Source organism: Pteropus medius, unplaced genomic scaffold, assembly GCF_902729225.1.
Source record: "Pteropus medius unplaced genomic scaffold, Ma_sr-lr_union100, whole genome shotgun sequence".
NCBI classification, from domain to species: domain Eukaryota; kingdom Metazoa; phylum Chordata; class Mammalia; order Chiroptera; family Pteropodidae; genus Pteropus; species Pteropus medius.
Window position 1 is genome coordinate 991,116 of NW_024354550.1, and position 17,259 is coordinate 1,008,374.

Consider the following 17,259-nt stretch of genomic DNA (forward strand, 5'->3'; position numbering starts at 1 on the left):
CTAAGGACATGTGCAAAGATTTAGCATAAAATGTTCATCGCAGTGTTGATTATGGTAGCAATCAAACTTTGCCAACAATTGGCAAAGTTTTTTAAAAAACACTATAGTACATCTGTAACACTCACTACCACACAGTTACTGAAAACGATGAAGTGGAAGTATACGTAATGACAACCCAAACGGGCTGTACTATATCATGTTAAAGAAAAAAAAATGTTCTAAATTGATGTGAAAAACAAAATCTTACTTTTGTAAAAAAAATAAAAGGCTCAGTTTTTGTAGCTATTATCTTTAGGTGATGAGAATTTAGGAAGTTTTTATTTTACTCTTTTGCTTATGTGTACTATGTAATTTTTCTATAATGAACGTCTATTAATTTTGTATCTATTGTTATTTAAAAAAAATAACAAGTAAATCACCTTCCTGTCCTTATTCCTGGGTGCTGCCTACAGAGGTGGCAGCCATCTCCTATTTGGGGTCATGGTTGCCCTCAGAGCTCTCCTAAGCCCAAGAGCATCGAAAATGGACCAGGAAGTTCATCCAGCACCAGTAAGACCGATATGCCAACATTAAGTGTAACTGGCAGAAACCACAGTCATTAACAACAAGGTGCAGAAAAGATTCAAGGGCCACACGGTGATGCCCAGCATTGGTTATGGGAACAATGAGAAGACAAAGCACATGCTTCCCAGTGGCTTCCAGAAAGTTCTTGGTTCACAACATCATGCAGCTAGAAGTGCTGCTAATGTGCAACAGATCTTACTGTGCTGAAACTGCTCAGAACTGTTTCCTCCAAGAACCACAAAGCCATTGTGGAAAGAGCAGTCAGCTGGCCATCAGAGTCACCAATCCCAATGCCAGGCTGCTCAGGGAAGACAATGAATAGACAGCTCATGTGCATGCTTCATTTGTGGTAACTAAAACCATAAAAACTCTGCCATCTGGCATTGCCTCCCTTAAAGCAGAAACAAAACCCAAGAAAATCTAGCTAAAATGGAATGAAAAAATATCTGCATGTTGCTCGTTCAGTCCTCACAACCCTATGAGGTTCAGTTGCTCGTTCAGTCCTCACAACCCTATGAGGTGGATGTGTTTGAAACAATCGGTGTTCTGACAAATCTGTGTGTTTGCCAGCATTTCCCAGCTTCCTCTGTAGTCAGGTTAGTCATACAACAGACTTCTGGCAGATAGAATGTGGGCAGAAACTATGTGCCCCCTTCCGACCTCCTACAGTCTTTTTTTGCTTTCTCTTCATGTACCCAACTGCAAGCAAAGGACTCCAAGCTGGGCCCAATGAAAGGAGCTCAGATGCTCAGAGAGAGCTATACAGGAAAATTATCCATCTATACCCACCTATAGAATAAGAAGCAAACTTTTACTAACTAAGCCATCAGGATTTAGGGCTGTTTGTTGCAGTAGCATAGCCTGTCCTACCTCAATTAATACAGGTTCATACTATTGTTATCCTGTTTTACAGATGAAGTAAGTAAAGCTCAGAGAGATGAGGTAACTTTTTAAATCTCACAGCTATACAGAGCAGAACTAGGAGTCAAACCAATGCTTGTTACACTTTAAAGCCATAGAAGACTGGACACCCTACAAAGGACAGTTACACTTTCTTCCTGGATAGGAGGGCAACAAGGCTTCTCACAAATGCTGATTTTCAGAGTGATTATCAAGTATACCTATAAACTGATAGAGGTATATATTAAGCTTGAGGTACATAAAAATCACTTGGGATGCTGGTTTATAAATGCCAGTTCCAAGACCTCATTCTCATAGATTCTGATTCAGTAGCAAGAGGAAGAGACAAACAATCTGCATTTTTAATTAGCATTAAAGAAAAAAACCTAATGCTATAGTCAGGGCTTATGAGGTAGTTGATCCTAGTGGTAGACAAGTGCCATCCTCCTGGCTCCCCACCCTATGACCTCCCCTAATGTCTGGAGAAATTCCTCCTCCTTTTTGGGTCAATATGTCAGAGAAATCCCACCACCCACCGCAGAAGCTGAAAATTACATACCTTCCCAGATTTCAGGCGCATAACCTAGACTCACCCTCTCAGTCACACCCACCCCAGACTTGGGGCCAAAATCAGTGAAGGAAAGGAGAACTGAGTTGGGCCATGTGATAGCGCTTGTAAAAAGACCTGTGGTGAGGTTTTAGGATCCTTCTAAATAAATAGTCCCAAACCCACTTTTGCTTTCCTGCAATTTCTGTGAGCTACCCTAAATCCTTTTAATAAATGTCATTTCAGCTTTAAATCTGCCAAAGTGGATGGCTTACTGTTGCTTCCTGTTAAGAACTCTGCCTGCTATATCATTGTGATCCAACAGCGGTACAATTTCAATAATCTCAAAGTAATGTCAAAATAGCTGCAGTTTTTACTATTTAAACATAGTAAAGGCTATAGCAATAATTTGTAAAGCTACTTTTTCCTCTGCATCCACTCGCTCCATACCTTGAACATCTGCAAACACTCTACCAACAACAACAACAATCTCCTTCCCCAGGACTTTAATGGCATTTCCTTCTTCCTTTACTTTTCCCTTTGCCTCTCAGTTCTGCTGTAGAAAACCCTCTGGAGAACCTCTCTGACAAAGGCAGATCCCTCTCAGAGGGCACTAAATGATTAATGAGGAACAGGAAAGGCAGATTCCATTTTAATGAACTTGGGAGAGGAAACCTGAGAATTCTTATATGTTTATACTTTTTTGTTGCCACATATCTCAAAAGTGAGCAATTCTTCTTTCTAGGACACTGTGAAGCCCATTCTTCTGGGCTTCACAGTGTCCTAGAGCTGGAAGCAGTGGTTGGATTTTGACCAGGGAAACCCAGAGTTTCCAGATAATTTTTGTTGAGAGTCTGATAAGCAGAGAATTAGAATACACTAAACCAAAAGCTTGATCTCTAGACAAGCATAAGGTGTACAAACCTCAGGACAAACCACGCTTGTGCAAGAAAAATAATTTACTTTGTTTTTCTGTAACTGTATTCATATTTTAGCTTTCATCCTGTCTGGTGGCTGAAACAATCTCGGTTAATTCAGGGGCCTCCTTTTCTCTGAAGTTGAATCTAAGTTCCAGGAGGCTTAGTCAAGTCACAGCTTGACATCTGCATCCTGATAACCATCTACTAGGCTGGCATCTGCTCCTTGCTCCACACGTGTGCTATTATCTCATCCCTGCTTGTGACCTCTGGGCCTCTCTAAGTGTGGCTCTTCTTGCTTCTCTCAGCCCACTCTTGGGTCCACTTTCTGTTGCATCTTGCTTTTTTTCTTGGGAGCAAGAGGGAATTCTATGACGCCACTGCAGGCCCATCAACCCAGATACTGCAAGTAACCGTTTTCACTCATTGCTCCTATTTCTGGCCCAGTGCAGGATAAATTGGAGAGGTTTATCACCCCTTAGGTTCTGCGCTAAAAGCAAGAATATGTGTCCTCTGCCCTTGGACCCTTAAAACCTCTCTGGGGTTTCTATCAATCCCCCACTTCCACTCCCAGGATACAGCCCAACCAGGCAAGGCACAGGGCACCTCTCTGGGGGCCTAGCTTGTTATACTTCCCTCCACTCCTCTGCTCCCATCAATCCAGGAAATTGTGTAAAGCTAGTTTTGAGGGTGGAAAAGGCTGGCTCTGAGTCATGTATTCTTTGGAATCATTTGTCCTATGCCCTGTGTTCGCTCTGGTCCCTGCTGTGGAGTAGGCTTTTAGAACTACAAAGGCTTCTTTCCCTCTTGCTGCGTTGCTCCTGCCCGGAGGCTGAGTATACTGAGGTTGAGTGGGAGGAAGAGCCCTGGGAAAATCCTGGGGCCGGGTGCAGGCACAGTGGTTAATATCTTAAAATATTATTCTACCACAGAGATCTGATATATAATGTTTGCTGGGGCTTATTTTTTTTGGCTTTTTATAAATCTCTAAGAACATCGCACTCCTACTCAGCCTCCCACATTAGATAGTGATTAGATTATAAGGCATTGTGTTCAGATGGTTGATATAATTGATTCCTTTGATCACGTCCATTTATTTAAAGAACAGAGATTACTTTATCTTTGTGTACTATACAAGTGCAACTTTTGTGTACATTTGAGATTAATTGCTATAAAATGAAGTACACTATTTTCTTGAATTTCATGTAAATGGAATCATACAATGTATACTTTTTGTATATCTGTGTTCTTTTGCTCAGCTAATATTTGTGAGATTCTGTCTTGTTGTTTTAGATATTTTTTAAAAAATTACTATATAGCATTTATTGTATGAATAGGCCTAAATTTATTTACCTATTCTTTTGGTGAAGGATATTTGGGTTGTTCCCAATTTGGAGTTATTACGAAAAATCTTCTATGAACATTTTTCTAGCAGACACAGGCTTCATTCCTCTCGGGTATATACCTAGAGTAGGATTGCTGGGTAATAGGATAGTTATATATTTAGCTTTAATATAAAATGCTAAATAGCTTCCTAGAAGTTGTAGGGATTTATAATCTCACTAGCAGTATATGAGAATTCCAGTTGATTGATCCTACTCAATAATAATTTGTATCATCAGACTATGAATTTAGTCATTCTAATAGATGTATAACCCATTTTGATGGGTTATCTCATTGTGGTTTTAACTTGCTTTTTAGCTACAATTAGTTTTCATTTGCTTATTAGCTATTTGGATATTCTTTTTTCTGAGGTTTCTATTCAAGTCTTTTGCTCATTTTTTTTTTTTTTTTTTTAGATATTTCTCCATTATACTGCTAATTTTTAGGAGTCCTTTATACATATGGGTACAAGTATTTTGTTAGATATGTGCATTGCAGATATATTCTCCTAGGCTATGGCTTACTTTTTTACTCTCTTGTGGGTGTCTGACCTTTGATGAGCAAAAGTTCTTAATTTTAATTATGCCCAATTTATTGATATTTTTGTGTTTTGTTTAGTTAACTTTCCTTAATCCAAGTTCATGGAAATATTCTCCTATGTTTCTTCTAGAAGCTTTATTATTTCACCCTTCACATATAGGTCTACTATCAATCTCATATTAATAATTTGTGTTTGATATGAAGTAAGAGGCGATGTTAATTTTTCCATATGGTTATGTAATAGATATGGATATACACTGTTATTAAAAATATTGTCCTTTTGTAATTGTGTTTTTATTGCACATGAAGTAACTGTATATATGTGGGTATATTTCTGGATTCTCTCGTTTATTGACTTATTTGCTTATCCTCAGGTGAATATCACACACTTTAAATCACTGTAGCTTCATAATAAATCTGGAAATTGAGTAGGGTAAACCTTTCAACTTTTGTGCTTTTTCTTCAAGATTGTCTTGGTTGTACTAGATCATTTGTATTTCAATATAAATATTATACATTTCCACACACACAAAATTAACTGGAATTTTGATTGGGGTTGCATCAAATCTGTAGATTAATCTGCGGAGAATTAACATCTTAACAATATTGAATGGTTTAATCCAATAGCAAGATTGCTGGATACTTCTATATATATAGAATTATACCATCTGTGAATAAAAAGTGTCGCATCTTCCTTTCCAGTCTTTATATCTTTTAATTTTTTTTTTCTGGCTCAATGTACTTGCTAGATCCTCCAAGAAAATGTTTAATAGAAATGGTGGTAGTGGACATCCTTGTCTTATTTCTGGCCTTAGGGGTAAAGGGTTCAGTAATTTAATATTTATTTAATGTTAGCTTTAGTTATTTTATAGGTACTCTTTATAAGGTTAAGGAAGTTTACTTCTAACTCTAGTTTGCTAAGATTTTTTATCATGAATGACCATAGAATTTTGTCAAATAGTCTTTCCAAATGTATTAAGGTATTCTTATGATCCTTCTTCTTTATACTGTTAATTTGGTTAATTATGTTGATTTCTGGGTATTAAATCAATTTTGCAACTTTATAAAACTTCGCTTGGTCATAATGTATAATCTTTCTTATTTATCACTGGATTCAATTTACTAATTTTTTTTGTTTAGGATTTTAGTGTCTAAACTCTTAAGACTTAATGGCCCATAACATTCCTTTCTTATAATAACCCTGGTAGTTTTGGTATCAGGGTTATGCTAGCCTTATAAAATTAATTTAGAATTGGTTCTTCTTTCCTCTCTAAAAGAGTATTAATTCTTCCTTGAATATTCAGGAAAAAATTGCCAATAAAGCCATCTGGGCCTGCAGCGTTTTTTTGTGGAGGAGGGAGAGATGGAGTTGGGGAGAACAGAGATTTTTAATTGTAGATTCAACTTCTTTAATCATTAATCAATATAGGTCTTTTATTTTTCCTATTTCCTATCTGTCACTTTTAAATAATTTATGTTTCTCAAGGAATTTGCCCATTTCAACTATATTGCCTTTTTTTTTTTTTTGGAATAAAGTTGTTACATTACCCTCTTAAAATTTTTTAATATTTAAGATCTGTAGTACTGTCCTCTTTTTTCCATTCCTGGCATTAGTAATTTGTGTTTTTTTTCTTCTTGATCATATGCTTAAGGTTTATCAATTTTATTGATCTTTTCAACAAACTTCTCATTTCTGTTTTATTTTTACCTCTGTTTCTATTTCGTTAATTTCTATCTTGTCTTTATTTCCTGTCTTTTTTTTCTTTTCTTCATTTGCTTTTCTGAGCTTTTTGAGATGAACACTTAGATTATTAATTCTCAAACTTTCTTCTTTTAAAGCTAAAAATTTCCCTTTATGCACTGCTTTGGCTGTGTTCCGCAGATTTTGATGTATTATATTGTTATTTCTTTGACATATTATTTGTATTTTTTGAATAGGTAGTAACACATGTTCAAATGTAAATACAGTGAAAAGTAAGTTTCCACCTGTTTGACATAGAATCTGGCAAAAAAACAAAAAATTTTTCCAATTTAGATGGTATAAATGGGGATATTTTAATAAGAAAATATTACGGAAGTGTCACTAGGACTAGGGGATCAACCAAGGAATGTTAAATCATTGTTGATTCATCCTCAAGAGGACACCGTTATCATCATCTCTAGTCCCAAAAGAGCAAAGTAAGGAAATAATGTTCATAGAAGCCAGTAAAAGCTAGAACCATGGGAATAGGGCCCTCAGCAGGTGCCACTGTTATGGACGGGTAAGGATACTGTCAGAACTATTTCACCAAGCAAGAAGAGAGTGAGATAAGAAATATCCTGGCCACTCTCCTCTGGAGCTTCCATCTTCTGCTGTTGCTTCTTTTTTTAGCTGAATCTGAACCAGTCTTTAGGTAGTAACCCCCAGGGCAAAGAACGGGTCAAAGAAGTGGGGAGAATAAGAGGATAGGGGGAAACACTTGGGGCTGTTCAAGTGGTTAAGAATGGGGGTGAAACTGTGACATAAATCTGCCCTGAATTGCTAGGTTTGTTACATAACAGACGATTGTAAGAAAAAGTACTCTGGTAATTGGGAAGACTTAGAGTCAAACAGCGTTTGACTCCACTCCAAAGAAAAGTAGAATTTGGAGGATCACAGAAGACATTGCCAACACAGTGCATTGTACATACTTAAACTCTACCCCAGTGTGAGATGTGTACCACAGTAATACACAAAATAGTACAAAGACTCGATAGCATAGAACACTGAGAAATTTATTCCATAATCCTGATTAAATCAATAAAAAAGGTTTTTACTTGAAAGTTATAACAACTCTTTAATAAGAACAGGCCCAGGTGCAGAGCTTTTGTGGAGCAAAAGGATTGAGCTAGAAGTTAATAACATTGTTTGGTCTTCCGGGCACTTACTTTTGAAGTTACTTTCACCTATGGAAATAATATTGTTTTTCCCATTTTGGGAATGATATAAGGTGTCTTTTAAAAATATATATATTTAGGTAAAAATCAAATCAGCTTGAAGAAAAATGTTAAGAGCACAGAAGGTAGTCAGCTGTGGAGAGTATAGTGAAAGGATATGTGAAAAGCTAAATCTGGGAAACATGGCTCAATATTATCATGAGGTGTTTATTGCTATCTACCAAAAAGCTTTTGTTTCAGATTATAGTATTCCAGAACTTTCTCTTTCTTCGATACAGAAGCCATTAGCCCCTCAGGGAGACAAACTTTACTTGGTTTTAAGAGAGTATCATTTTCCTTGTGCAGAGCACACAGTTTAAACCAATATCCAGGGCTATTCAAAATTTCTGTAGTTTTTTGGTCTTTTTTTATTTCAAGATTTTTAATAACAGACAAGTCTTTCTTTTCTTTTTCTTCTTTTGTTTATAAAAATACATTTTCCCTCTCTGCAAATGTCAATAATGCATAAAACAAAAACAAAGTCCTTATGTTTCCTTCCTTTGTGTTCTAGTCTAAATATGAAAATCTGCATGGTTTATCTAGAATGGGCAACATAAACCATTAAGACATTACTGGTTTTACCACATATATCTCTTCTGTATCTTTTTTCTTTTCTTTTCTTTGCTTTTTTTTTTTGGAAAAAGATGAATTAAATTGGCATTTGAGGTTCTCAGACATGATAGGCCTAAATGGGACACCAAAAGAAAGCCTTGTTTGGTTTCCTTCTTTGTATGTGTTGCTTATCAGATAAATTATCTTAATAAGTGGCATGCAAGGCAAACCCAGTTTTAAAGATAATCCTGAGTAGACAGAGAGATGTGTGATAAAGCAAATACAGTAAGATGTCAATTATAGAATCCAGGTGCTGAGTATATGTGCATTCACTGTAAATTTCTTTCAACTTTTACATATGATTGAAATTTTTCATTATAAGATGTTGGGGGAAAAAATCCTAAAAAGACTGATTTAGCGTTTACCACAGAAAGCATGTAGGAAATAAGACCTTCCAGGTCTGTGTGCGTTTGTGGTGAAATGGTCTGTTTAGGACCTTCAACAGTGTCCAGCACATACAATGTGGTGCTTAGTTAAGTGCTGCCTGAGCTGTACGATTGCAAAGGCCTGTGTAGGGTTTATAAAGCTTTTCTTTTCGCAACTACAGTGACTCCACTACTGAGGCTGGTGGGGAAGATGTCTCTTTATAAATAAGAAAACTAAGGCTTGGAACTAAGTAACTGATAACCCTGGGAACTCAATCAGACCTTCTGACACCCAAGCCTTGGCTTTTTATTCTCCACCTCTTCATTCCAAATCAGAATCCCCACTCCCTTTTTTTCTAATAGAGCAATAGCTAAGCCAGTGAACTAATGAATCTTTTCTTTGTGTAACACAGTCAAAATTGATGGAGACCACGTTGGGGAAGGGCCTGAAGTAGAGAGTTGGGAGGCACAGCCAGCCAGCTGCAAATCACACATCATCAGTAATAGCTTTTCCATCCACACAAAAGTCAGCTTTGTCTATACAAATCCATCAGCTAGGATTTTTCATATCATGGTAGAGCGATTAAATTGCAGGCACAAATTGTTAATTCTATTTAAATTTTAAAATTTGTACTTGTGACAGAAAATTCATTTTTAAGTTAATCATATTGATATCCATTTAGACTTGACACAGATTCCCAAATCTTATTTAGCAGCATATAATAGCTTGTCAGCTCCTTGAGAACAGATACAGAGGAGTAGGTGCCCATATTTATTGAATGAATGAAAACCACTGTCCTTCTAAAAACTAAGTTTGTGTAATTCTATTGAGGGTTTGGCTTTCTAGATGGTTATGGGCTCTAAGTGAGAATTGAATTGTTCAAAAGCAAAACAGGAAATGCCAATTGACCAGAGCTCCCATAACTTCTTTAACACAAATCTAGCAGGCTTGTTGTCACAACACTACTGACACTACTAACAATGTACTCTGTCACAACATCAGATGGAATGCTCATTTAATTAGACTTGGTCTGGAAATTTTTCTAAGGTTTCACAACCTATGAAAAAATTCAATATGTCAGCACATTCAAAAATCTGGGATGAGATTGCTTTAAATACAGATACATATAAACAAGACTTCAGAGAGCACGCAATGAAGTGTAGGGTTTCCAAAAGGGGAAGAGGAAGCACAAATCTCCTACGGAGGTAGAGTACTACTGCCTAGATGAACAGAAATAAATAGAGGGCTTTCTCAAGATAGGGTCCCTATTTCTCTACTCTTACAAGATTTTTGTTAACTTGATTAAGGTGATCACATACTACAAAAGTTATGCATTTAATGTATGCAATTCAGTGGTATTTAGTGTATACACAGAGTTGTGCAACTATCACCATAATCTAGTTTTAGAACATTTTTATCATCCTAAAAAGAAAACCTGTACCCAATAGCAACCACTCTCCATTTCCCCAGCTCCTGGCAAACATTGATCTATCTTCTGTCTCTATAGATTTGCCTGGTTGGTGTATTTTATATAAATGAAATCATATCATATGTAGCCTTTTCTGACTGGTTTCTTTCAGTAGCAGAATATTTTCAGTGTTCATCTATATTGTGGCATGTCTCAGTTTTTTTTGTTCTTTTTTTTTATAGCCAAGTAATATTCCTACAATTAATTGAATATTTATGTCCCCCCACCCTCGCCCCACCAAGTTCCTATGTTGAAATCCTTACCGTCAATGTGATAATATTAAGAAGTGGAGCCTTTGAGAGGTAATTAGGTCATGAGGGTGAAATCCTCATGAATGAAATTAGTGCGCTTATAAAAAGACCTCAGAGAGCTCTCTTGCCCTTTCTACCATGTGAAGACACAGTGAGAAGACCACCATCTATGAGCCAGAAAGTGAGCCCTCGCCAGACACCAAATTTGCCGGTGCCCTGATCTTAGACTTCCCAACCTTCAAAACTGTGGGAAATAAATGTTGTTGTTTAAGCCACCCAGTCTGTTATTTTGTTATAGAGCAGCTTGAATGGACTAAGACAGTTCCCTTGTTTAAATATTTCACATCTTTTGTCTATTCATCAGTTGGCGGACATTTGTTTGAATTATTCCCACTTTTGACTATTATGAATAGTGCAGCTATGAGCATTTGCACATAGGTTTAATTGTGGATATGTGTTTTCATTTCCTTTGTGTATATATCTAAGTATAGAATTGCTGGGTTATATGGTAACTATGTTTACTTTCTGAGGAGCTGCCAGACTGTTTTCCAAAGTAGCTGCACCATTTTACATTATCATCAACAATGTATGAGGGTTATAATTTCTCCACATTCTTACCAACACGATATTCTTTTTTATTATAACCATCTTAATGAGTATGAGGCAATGTTTCACTGTGGTTTTGATTTGTATTTTCTTAATAACTATTGGCCTTGAACATCTTTTACTTTTATTATTGTGTTGTAAGAGTTCCTTATACAGTCTAGATATAAAGCTCTTCCCTCCTCCATCTCAAGAACAATTACGGAAAAGAACAAGAAGGATATGTGAATGCTAGCACTCTGAAGGGTGACATTGCCTTGTAAGATTTGAAGGTAGCCTCTGAAGTAGGGATTGGGTGGGCCAAGGTTGTTCTCAAGAAGCATTTTGGGTCCCTGTAAATGCTTGGAAAAGATCTGAGTTTAAGCCTCAGATATCTGCACCAGTAAGACTGGAATCAGATAACACTGACCAGGAAGAGTATGAGTCTGGAGATTCTCCAATTGCCACTTGCTGTTATCAAAGTCCTGTACATCTTTGCTATTCAAAGTATAGACCTTGAATTAGCAGTATATATATATCAATGGAGAGCTTGTTAAAAATACAGCATCTCATGCCCCACTCTAGACCTACTGAATCAGATTCATTTAAATAAGAATCCCAATGATCTGTATGCACTTTAGAGTTTGAAAATTACTGCTACAGGACACTTAAAATAGATTTTAAAACTGCATTGCAGTAGATCTGCCCAGATACTTGTGCCAGATGGGGCTGGCTGGTACTTGAGACTGGATTAGGGGAAAAAATAATGTAGACAAATTTATCTCCAGTGTTCCTAAATCAACCCTCTCAATTCCAATTATTTCCTTTTATACTTAGGATCCCACTCTTAAAAAAAAAAAGTAACCAGTGCCTTCTTTTTGTTTTACCCCTCTCCTATAGCACAACATGCTCTGTGTAACACTCCAAATGCCATCAGGCCACAGAGACTAGCAGTGTCAATGATGTCCACAATTTACATTTTTTCCCCAATTAAGAAATGAGAAGATTTAAGCCTTTTGAAGAAAACCGAATAGACTGGGAAAGAGTTTTCCTGATCCTGAAATGACACCAGAGATTATCTTTATTAATTATATCCTATATCCTGCATTGTGCCAAAAAGAATTGAAGAATTGAAATAAGGGTAGAAAAAATATGAAAAAGCCACCAAGGGTAGGGTATATGTACCAAATCTATGCCCACTTTGCTAGAAACAGGCTGCAATTCTAGTTCTAAACTTCCTAGCAGCCAACAAGAAGGAGATACTATGAATTAAACATTCAGTGTCCGAAAGTAAAACTAATCAGCTACCCAGAGTTGCCTGGCCATTCTTGGTGTCAATATGTAAGAGAATTTTCTTCTTCAATCCTCAGATTTCTACATAAGAGTATACAGACTCAAGCTCGCAAACCCTCAGTAAGCTGATGTCTTATTAGGAAAAGGACTCTAGTGTGAGCATCTTGAATCAGCATAGGAGTGAACCAAAGCATAGGAGTGGTCCACTGGGACTGGGGACCACTCTAACATACCTGCAAGCAGTTAACTAAGGCCTGAAATGTTTATGCCATAAAGAAATTGTACCTTGTAGGTGGTCACCTGGTTTGGGTCAGTCTCTTCCCCTTTTCTCTTTTTTACTTTCCTACTGTAGAAATTTTAAGGAGTCTTATCTTGGGTCCAGACAACTAAGTCAAAAGATTTATTCTCTTTTACCTACCAGAGAAAGCCTTTGCTTTCTTAACTCAAATAGTCTGAGAACATTTGGAAGTGGCAGGGAGCTTGGAGATCATCTAGATTATTCTCCAATGTCACCAAGTCAGAAAACACTAGAAATTGGCTGCTTCCATGGGAAAGCCATTGCACGTTTTGCCAAAGGAAAAGTGCTGATGTCACTCATGATATTAGTAGTCAGCTGCCAAGTGGTTATGATAAAAGGGGGGAAGGCTAATTGAAAGCCTGTGGGAAAAGGGAAAGGAGGGCACAATGTGATATACACAAGAGGGGTTTGGCATAATAGAAAGAGTGCTAGACTGGTATTAGCTATGTGACCTTGAGTATGACATTAACCTCCTTGGATTTTTCTTACCTGTAATAAATAATCAAAGCCGTTAACACTTACTAGGTTCTAAGTTCTTTACATGAATGATTCATGTCAAATTTCCACAACAGTCTATAAGAACCTGCTATTTCCTTTATTTTACAGATGAAGAAACTGAAACTGAGGCACAAAGAAGGCCGCTCACCTGAACCTAGGAGTCTGAGCTGTCACTTGAGAGGTTAGATTAGTTGAATGCTAAAGACTCTGTGCACCTGCGCCATTAATTTTCTCTCCTGTTAAACTGAAATAATAGAGTTGTGAAGACTATGAGATGATATAGATTAAATGCTTAGCACAGGGCCTAGACTATAAGTGCTCAATAAATGTCAGCTATTACTATTGTTCAGACTTTTACTATTACCATTGCTGTTTTATGGAACAAATCACTTCTGTCATCTCCTCAACAGCTGCCTGAGTGCACAGCTAGCCCAACTGAACTGATTAATAAATTCAAACAATGGGCCAATTTAGTCATAAAATCAAGCAGACCCAAACTGATGCCAAAGTGAATTGCCTAATTAAATATTCTTAAACAGTGCTATCCGATAGAGCTTTCTGTGATAATGGAAATGCTCTATATCTGTGCTGTCTAATATGGTAGCCACTGGTGGCATGTGCCTATTGAGCATTTGAAATGTGGCTAGTGTAACTGAAGAATTGACTAATTTATCTATTTAATTTTATTTACTTAAAATTTTTGTCTTGATAGCTACACGTGGCTAGTAGCTACCACATTGGACACCTTGGGTGAAAGCCTATTTGGCAGCCAGGAACCCTTGGTGAGAACACTAAAGTGTCAGACACAAGAAAGAAAACTGGGATCCTATCTGGCTGCAATTCTGTTTTGTTAAATAATTATGGATATTAGAATACTCAGGCTTTAGAGGGTTCTCTCCACCTGGTAAGTGGGGATATGCATTTTAGGAGTGGTGGAAAGAAAGAAGACAATTACACTTTCCTCATTGATTTCTTGTAGAATTGAATTCTTTATTTTTGTTAAAAAATATTTTAGGAATGTGGTTAGCTTATACCTACATTATGTGACAGCACTATAACATCCCATCTTTCAATTACTGTGTTTTACTGCATGCAGAAACTAAAAAGTGATTTTAAGACATGGGTTGAGTGTTTAATTAGGAAAAAGATGATCAAAATGGATGATTAATGAATCATGGACTTAGAGGGAGCTATCTCATAAGTATATCCATTACAAACTGGCATCTTAGGGAAGCCACATATATATTTTCAGGACAGAAGCATGACATTGTGCCTTGTTTTGTGGACTGATTTACTTCAGAGCAAGAGAGAAGGGACAGTCAGCCAGGTGATGACAGTGCCATTCTCAGCTCTCACCCTGGTCCTCTGAGGATCCTGCCCATTTTTTTAAATGAAAGAATTTTCTGATGATATGAGTATATCAGTGAGCTCATTTCAATCTAAGTATATAAGCATGTTGACTGTTACCCTAGTACAAATTACTAGGACTTATATCATGTTCTAGCTCCAAATATTTTAAGCAATGAAGATGTCCCTACCCTCATCCCCCAATTACACCTCCCCCGCCCCGAATTCCTCCCTACCACCAGTATTAATTGGGTGAATAATTCAATGGCTGCCAAAATTTGCAGAAAACAAAATAGAAATCTAATGAGACTGGCTTGTGTTAAACCAATTTTTAAATGATAGTAATTAAGAAAGTTTTCATATAGGAAAGGCTTTGTGTAGATTGAAATGTTAAAAGCCACCACCAGAAACACAAGGGTCTTATGCATAAAGGATTCTCTTTTTGCTGTCTTCAAATCACTCTGGCCAGTGTTTGAACAGGGAATGCTAACACAGTGGCCCACCCTGGAGTTTGCCCCACTCCACCACTGTCCTGTTGAGTTCACCTCCAAGAGGGCCTTGCACCAGAGCTGCAGCCTCTCAGGCTGTCTGCAAACAGACGCCAGACCATCTGCCCTCTCGCCTTCCACCCAAACACAGCTGCTGGGCTCCATCCCAGCTTTAGCCATCTGGGAGAGGAACAAAGAGTCCCCTCTCCTCACTCTCCTCCTGGATGCCCAGGGAAACTGGGGAGTCTTGGCACCCTCTTGGCCTCAGAGAGGAAGGGAAAATGAAATAAGCAGCCAGAACCTCCGAAAGTGGCAGGCAGCTCCTCCTTCTGGTTGTCCAAGTAAATAAAATCCTTCATTTATGCCCGAAACATGTGTTGAGGTCTTGCAAGTTTCATGCCCTGGACCAAGCTCTGGGGGCTTGAGGATGAGACGCAGTGCTGGCCTCTAGGTGCTCACATTCTGGTGAGGACAATGGACATGCACACAGCCAAGTTTACTTTCAGAAGGAGAAGTGAAGGGGTTGAAGGAACCCAGCAGACAGATGCTTGATGCAGGCGGAGGAGATCAGAGAAGTCTTTCAACAGGAGGTGACATCCAGTCTGACATCTGTAAATGAATCCACATTGGGTACCAGCAAATCAGAATGAGGAAAGGCTGGCCCACGTGAGAAATGTGTGGAGCCCTGCCTGGTAGTGTGAAGTGTATGAAAGAGGGAGATGATGAAGGAAGAGGCTGGATAGGGAGAGCCAGATTCTAGAGAGCCTGGATGCCCATCAGAGAAAGAGAGGTAAGGCAGTCTGTGGCTGTGCATGTGGGAGGGTCACAGTCACTGAAAAGGAGTATGTCAGCCATGCCTCTTTCCCCTCTTTCCCTCTCCATAGGTGCAGGTGCTGCTTACCAGGCCCTATATGTCAGAGGCCAATGGCTGCTGACTTTCTTCCTTTTATTAAAGGGAAAAAACGGTGAAGTCCCTTTCTGTTCCAATGTCCTTCATTCATTCTTGGCCTCCTTAAAGTGCATGGAGTTCATAATTTTAAGAGCACGCACAAAGAATCAGAAGCTGAAAAGAAGGGATCGAAACTGGATCCTTTTAGAAAAGCAAATGGTAGTGACAACCTGATTTATCACAGAAGAGGAAACAAAAGATGCCCCAGCTCTATCTCTTAGATTTATGTAATGAACTTGATACTGGCTCCAAGAGTAATAACCTGAGGTCCGGCTCACTGCTTAAACCTCAGTTTCTAATCATAAAAAATACTTCCAAAGCACTTCATTATTTGCAGATTTGGACACTTTTAGCAACGTGAGGCATAGTATCGATCCGGCAGCTACAGTAAAACTCTCTTTAAGAGAGTTAAATCTGTTTAAGTTACTAAAACTTATACCATTACTTTTCTTTCTCAGTGATGAATCTTAATTTCCATTCTGAGTTCTTTCTTACTTTTAACACACAAAAAAATTTAAATTACAACTGCTAAAAATAACCATGGGTAGATTTTCTATTCCTTGTCTTCAGTTTCTCAGCCCCTGTATCACTGCTGCTTTCCTCTGAGGAGGGTTGTTTGGGTTTATTTGGTAGGTTTTTTAAAAATATATTTTTTCTATTCATTTAATTCTTGCATTTTAGAGCATCTTTTGCTATTAATGTTACTCTAAATTAGATATTATAACAATAGTATATAAGCTTGTTAGTTCAGCTTATTCATAATTTTTTATATGAAAAACTGATCAGCAGTTTTAGAAGGCATGATAAATTAATATTATAACCTTCCAAACAGATTGATGAAGGACCCAAGTATTACCATTTAGTGTCTTTGTTGGGAAAGTTTTTTTTTCCTGAGTTATTCCCATATTTTAAGAGAGTAAAAGGGAGTATTTTCTGAATGTCAATCTGTTTTTAAAATTCATGCTGTTTTTAATCCTCTGTGCATTGAATCCAAGAGCACTGATCTTTGTAAAGTCCCTTCACTTCTCTGGGCTTCAGTGATTGTATTATGAAAGAAAGCAGGAGAATTAAATGATAAGGTCTCAAGAGTTTTAATGCTCTATAGTTTCCTTATTTAAATGCTGCTTCCTCATTCTGTTTAATAGAGTCTACACTCTTTGCTCCTATTGCAGTTCCCGAGTGTCCCAATGACCTGCATTCCCAGACATCTGCCTTTCCCCTCTCTGTGAGCTCTCTATTGTTGTGGTCCTTGAATCACAGTCTTTCAGCCAGAGAACCCTCAACACAGTTTGCCCTTCAAG

At 37.7% G+C, this 17,259-nt stretch overlaps 1 pseudogene; it reads left to right on the forward strand.

The window, feature by feature from the left end:
* Positions 1–474: 474 nt before the first annotated feature.
* Positions 475–886, forward strand: LOC120596585 (60S ribosomal protein L32-like; annotated as a pseudogene).
* Positions 887–17,259: the final 16,373 nt, after the last annotated feature.